Source organism: Oryctolagus cuniculus, chromosome 7 (assembly GCF_051225735.1).
Source record: "Oryctolagus cuniculus isolate XC-2025 breed Fujian yellow rabbit chromosome 7, ASM5122573v1, whole genome shotgun sequence".
In the NCBI taxonomy this organism is placed as follows: Eukaryota; Metazoa; Chordata; class Mammalia; order Lagomorpha; family Leporidae; genus Oryctolagus; species Oryctolagus cuniculus.
In genome coordinates this window covers 86,927,430-86,933,841 of record NC_142873.1, presented here as the reverse complement: position 1 = coordinate 86,933,841, position 6,412 = coordinate 86,927,430, and the positions used below count along the sequence as shown (strand labels likewise).

Sequence of the window (6,412 nt, the reverse complement as noted above, 5' to 3'; positions counted from 1 at the left end):
CAGCAACTGACTAGAGGGCACAAACAAGGAAAAGGAAACCAAAGACAGCCAGACTCCCTTCTCCCACTTTCTAGCTAGAAAAATCTCGAGTCATGGAAGAAGGGGAGTTTTAACTTTGAATGAAATTCAGAAACTTCCTTATTATGCCAGGTAAAATATTATGACAGCTACTGAAACAAGATTGAACTTGCATTTACAAACAATTGCAAGATGCCTAATTATCTAGTGATAACTAGTACATTTATGAGACCTGTTTAAAATAACAACCAAAAAGATAAGAAAAAGGGCCAGATTATATATCAGGCTTAAATGAGCAATTTGGCAAAGATTAAATTTACCTTCTATTCATATCTTATTGAGTCAAGCTTATTCAGGAAATTGAAAATATAGAAAGACGCATTAAAAGGAAAAGAAGTCAATGTAAATTAAGAACCAAAAAGAATTTCTAGAAATAAAAAAACTGAATCATTAAAACAGAAAGTACCCAGTGGGCCACTTATAAGCTTATAAATGGCTGAAGAGAGGGTTCAAGATCTGAAAGTTGTATCTAGAGAAAGTATGGCTGCTGTGGACTAGGAGTCACTGGGGTCGGTGAAGGGTCCAAGATGGTTGGGTGCAAACTTTCTCGAAAAGCTGTCGACTGGTTAGCATTTGGAGAGATCAAATGCCAAAACCAGAAGGCCATTGCTACCTCCCTGAAATCCTGGAATGAGACCCTCAGCTCCAGGGATCCACCAGCTATCGACTGGACCTACTACAAGGCCAGCATGGCCAAGGCCGGCTTGGAAAGAAGCTGAATGCCCTGAAGATCCCTGTGCCCAAGAGCGAATACACTGCCCCAGTGGATGCTGAGGAAGAAGAAGATGTGAAAAGCTGTGCTGAGCTCGTGTCTCCCGCCAAGGCCAAGACTGAGGACTATGAGTAAAAGCTGGTAAAGATGAAGACCATAATTCCCTTTGGCCAAATGACCATTGAGGACTGGCATGAAGTCTTCCCAGAAACCAAATTAGACAAGAACTATCCCTATTGGCCTCATCGGCCAGTCGAGAATTTATGTAACTAAGGATGGGAGGAAGCTCTGGCTCTTATATTCAAAACCCTGGACATTCAAATTTAAATATGCACAATTAAAAAAAAAGAAATTTGGTAGGCTGTAGAAAATAGAGAAAAGAGGATGGGATATATGAAATAGAGATTTAAGAGATATGGAAAGGAGAATGAGAAAGTCTAACATCTTTCTCATCAGTTTCATAAAGTGAGATGAGGAAGAATAACAGAAGGAAATAATATTTTTCAAAAACCAATAACTCAGCACCTTTCAGAATTGAAGAAAGACACGAATTTTCAGATGTTAAGCACAACTACCTCAAACAATTAAATGTAACACAAACACACTCACACATACTGAAACATTAAGATGAATAAACCTTAAAAGCAACCAGCAAGAGAAAACAGAGTGCTAGTTCTTATTTTTTTTTTAAGATTTATTTTATTAATTTGAAAGAGTTACAGAGAGAGATAGAGGTAGAGGTAGAGGTAGAGAGAGAGAGAGAGAGAGAGAGAGTCTTCCATCTACTAGTTTACTCCCCGGATGGTCACAATGGCCAGAGCTGAGCCTATCCGAAGCCAGGAGCTTCTTCTGGGTCCCTCATGTAGGCGCAGAGGCCCAAGGACTTGGGCCATCCTCTGCTGCTTTCCCAGGCACATTAGCAGGGAGCTGGATCGGAAGAGGAGCAGCCAGGACTCAAACTGGCATCCATTTGGGATGTGGGTGCTGCAGGCCAGGACTTAAAATCACTGTGCCACACTGCCGGCCCCCAGAGTGCTTGTTCTGATAACAGGCAGGATCACTGGAGGCCAGTGGAAAATGGTGTTGCCAACACATCCAAGAGAAATATGGGACAACCTCTGATTTAATTTCCAGATGAAGAGTTACTGGAAACTAAGAACTAAATAATGTTTCAGATGGAGACTGAGACTCAGTAAAAGAGCTCTTAAAGAAAGTAGCAAGTTGAGCCCAGGAAGAAGCAGTGTGCAAAAAAGCAATCTTCCTGCATTAAGAGGAAAAAACATGAATAAATTTGAATGCAGATGGTCTGTATCAGACAGTAAGTAAAAATAGCCATCAATGAGAAAGGAGATGGAAAGGGGAACTAAAATAGTAGACAAGAGAAATGTGTAAGAGAGACCAAGTGGTAATGGGGGTATTCTGAGGCCACAAGTCCAAGGTTCTCTCATTAAGGAAGAATAGCACAGATTTTGATTAAGCAAAGATTTTTATAATTCAGATAAAAACCTAAAAGGTTAAGAGTAAATACTAGAGAGGGCTGGCGCCGTGGCTCACTTGGCTAATCCTCCGCCTGCGATGCCGGCATCCCATATGGGTGCCAGGTTCTAGTCCCGGTTTCTCCTCTTCCAGTCCAGCTCTCTGCAGCCCGGGAGGGCAGTGAAGGATGGCCAAAGTGCTTGGGTCCCTGCACTCACATGGGAGACCGGGAGGAAGTACCCGGCTCTTGGCTTTGGATTGACGCAGCGCCGGCCGTAGTGGCCATTTGGGGGGTGAACTAACAGAAGGAAGACCTTTCTCTCTCACTATCTCTATCTGTCCAAAAAAAAAAAAAAAAAAAAAAAAAAGAGTAAATACTAGAAGAAAAGAAATAGAAAGAAAAACTCCATTAATCCAATAAAAGGAAAGGAGAAGGGGAAGGAACAAAACAACTTATGGAAAACACAATGTAAGGTTATAAGATCTCACAATTCAACCAAAAGATCCAGTGACTTGCTATTTGAATGAGATCTATTTAAATCATAATAAGGAATATATACCAAGCAAGTACTAACAAAAATGAAGCCTGTGTAATTCTATTGATATCAAACAAAAGTGACCATAAGACCAAAAGCATTATTTTAGATAAAGCGATTAACCATGTATATACAAGAAATAATTATCCATGAAGTTGCTTTTCTAAAAAGCAAGGTTTTGTCTATAAAGCCATTTTTTCACAATTCTAACACATGTTTTAGAGACATATTCCTATTGCAAAGAAAAAATATTTCCCAGTCCTACCTCCGCACAATATTAGGTCTAAAAAATACTAAGATTTCTTAGTCTTTTTTCTTTATATTTCTATTTAACCACATGACAACTCAAAAGGTTTTAAGCTGCTTAAAATTTTCAACGATGGCAAAGAAAAAAAATTCACTCCCAGGATGTGTGTTATTTTATTTATTAAACCCTGATTGCAAAAAGCAGCAAAAGGAATTACAGATTTCAGTGAGGGTTCTCCATAAACTGAGAGCACTCTCTCTAGTGTATTAGCAAGTGCATTAAATATTAAATATAAAGAAATAAACATTTCCAGGCAGACCAGTAGGTAGTTTCATAAACTGTGTGCCTCTTACACCAAGTTTCCAGTACATTTCCTACAATCCATGAGCATTTTACTGAACTTTCTTCCTTTATTTTTCTGTTTCACATAAATAAAATAAAGATAATAATACTTGTACTGCACAGCACAGGGTTATTGTGAGGTTAAAGCCCAGAACTATATGTGAAAGCTCTTGGTAAACCTTTTAGTATCACATAAACACGGGTATTATTCCTGTTCTGAGTCCACGATGTTCAGCTGGATATTAGAAAGCTTTACCCAGCATTTCTGGAACATGCCCGTAAAAATCTTAATTATTGTTTATTGTGTGCTTAGCCGCTCCTTTAAAACTCTCATTATGTATTTATACAAACATAAGCAAATCAGGGCCCAATAAAACAGTGCTCACCTTTCACCTTTCTGTCACTAGATATGGACACAACTTAGAGCTATGTGGATAGCTTGAGAGAAGAAAACTAGTTTCAGTGTTTAGTGTAAAGAGATGTTCTTTCTTTAGTGGGTTTTGTAGCTCTTGTAAACATGTCTTGCCATGCCTCACTACAGTTTGCCCTATTGCTTTTATTTCGGTATCCCTGATTTTTGTGTTGCATAACCTGAGCCAAAATGAATAAACAAAAAAAGAAAAAGAAAATGTACTAATTGTGGGGCTGGTGTTGTGTTGTAGAGGCTAAAGCCACCACCTGCGACGCTGGCATACTAAATGGTCGCCGGTTTGTGTCCCGGCTGCTCCACTTCTGATCCAGCTCCCTGCTAATGGCCTGGGAAAAGCAGCAGAAGATGGCTCAATGTATGGGAGACCCAGATGAAGCTCCTGGCTCCTGGCTTCATCTTGGCTCAGTTCTGCTCTTTGTGGTCATCTGGGGCATGAACTTGGGGATGGAAGATCTCTCTCTATCTCACCTTCTCTCTCTGTAACTCTTTCAAATAAATAAATGAATCTCTTCAATTTTTATATATGTATATACATATATATGCACATACACATATTCTAATTGTGATACTAACATATTCACTGTCCAGAAGTTAGTGGGAAGCATGGTCCCAATGAGCATGGCAGTGGGGCGGGTGATCCGTCCATTATATCTCTCACAGCAGATATCCAAGTAGTGTTTTTATGCCCATGGCAACAGTGGCAAAACTGAACAACACTTGAGTGGGTGAGAAAAAAAATCACCATCACGAATCAAGGGCAGACCAGCATCCTGTGTCTCTGGATGCTATACCTTGAGAAGGACACCAGGTTCCTCTTGTGGCTTTCCTGCCAAAAACACAAAGCCTGAATCCAGCTGTGAGGAAACATTAACAGATACAGAGTAAAGGGTTTTGTGTACAATAACAGCCAGTTATTCTTCCAAAATCTCAGTGCCATGAAAGACAAAGCAAAGCTTAGGAGATAGCCCAAATTAAAGGCAACCAAGGTGACAAGACAACCAAATTCCTTGGTAACCCTGGATTGGATCTTGTGCTGGAGGGGCAAAGAATGCTAGAAAGAGGATTATTGGGACAACTGGTGAAACTGGATTGTAGACTGCATATTTGATAGACACATGTCTCAGTGCTTAAGTTTCTGTGTTTGGTCATTGTGCTGTGACTATGTGAAAGATTATTCCTTTTTGATGATCTTGACATTTGTTGTGTGTTGGTGCAGTTGACAGCTTTCTATTTGTTTGTTGTTTATGGCCCTTGCTTGTGTGCCTGCTGACTTATGGCCTTTTTGCTTTTTGTTTAACTCTTTATTTAGTGGAGGATGAAGCTTTTCCCATAATGCAAAATGAAAATATGCTATCTTAAAAATTTAAAAGTATATAAAAGGGATTATTCTTGAGCTTAGGAACTACACACTGCACTTCTGAGGCATCCCCCTTATGCCTCATAATACCTATATTATGCCCCTGTTATATGCAACCTTCTCTCAAATGGTTCAGAAAAATAAGATTATCAGTGACTTGATCAGCCCTTGTCCTGACTGTTGATGAACAACTTAATACTTTATCCCTTTTAGTATTTCTTTTTTGTTCTACTTAATACTATTGGTTGAACTCTATAATTAACACACAATCATTCTTAGGTGTTTAAATTTAACTGAAAAGTGATCTCTGTTATATATAAGAGTGGGGATAAGAGAGGGAGGAGATATACAATTTGGGACATGCTCAATTGGACTTGCCCCAAACAGTAGAGTTAGAAACGTGCCAGGGGATTCCAATTCAATCCCATCAAGGTGGCATGTACCAATGCCATCTCACTAGTCCAAGTGATCAATTTCAGTTCACAATTGATCATAATGATAAGATTAAGAGTCAAAGGGTTCACATAAACAAGACTAGTGTCTGCTAATACTAACTGATAGAATAAAAAAGGGAGAGAATGATCCAACATGGGAAGCAGGATACACAGCAGACTCATAGAATGGCGGATGTCCTAAACAGCACTCTGGCCTCAGAATCAGCCCTTAAGGCATTCAGATCTGGCTGAAGAGCCCATGAGAGTATTTCAGGCATGGAAAGCCAAGACACTCTGGCAAAAAACAAAAACAAAAACAAAAACAAAACAAAAAAAAAACACACACACACACACCTAAATGAAAGATCTCTGTGAGTGAGATCCCAGTGGAAAGAACAGGGCCATCAAAGAAGGAGGTACCTTTCTCTGAAGGTCTGAAGGGAGGAGAGAACTTCCACTTTGACTATGACCTTGTCTAAATAAGATCAGAGTCAGTGAACTCAAAATGCTTCCATAGTTTTGGCAACTCATGACAAGAGCCTAGGGTGATTACTGACGCCATAAACAAGAGTGTCAATTTGTTAAGTTAACAACAGGAGTCACTGTGCACTTACTCCTCATGTAGGATCTCTGTCCTTAATATGTTGGACAATGTGAAGTAATGCTATAACTAGTACTCAAACAGTATTTTACACTTTGTGTTTTGGTGTGGGTGCAAACTGTTGAAGTCTTTACTTAATTTATACGGAATCGATCTTCTGTATATAAAGATAATTGAAAATGAATCTTGATGTGAATGG

The 6,412-nt window shown here is 39.4% G+C and overlaps 1 pseudogene; it reads left to right on the top strand.

Annotated features, from left to right (window-relative positions):
- Positions 1 to 605: 605 nt before the first annotated feature.
- LOC100356890 (ATP synthase peripheral stalk subunit d, mitochondrial pseudogene) lies at positions 606 to 1,063 on the top strand (annotated as a pseudogene).
- The last annotated feature ends 5,349 nt before the right edge of the window (positions 1,064 to 6,412 follow it).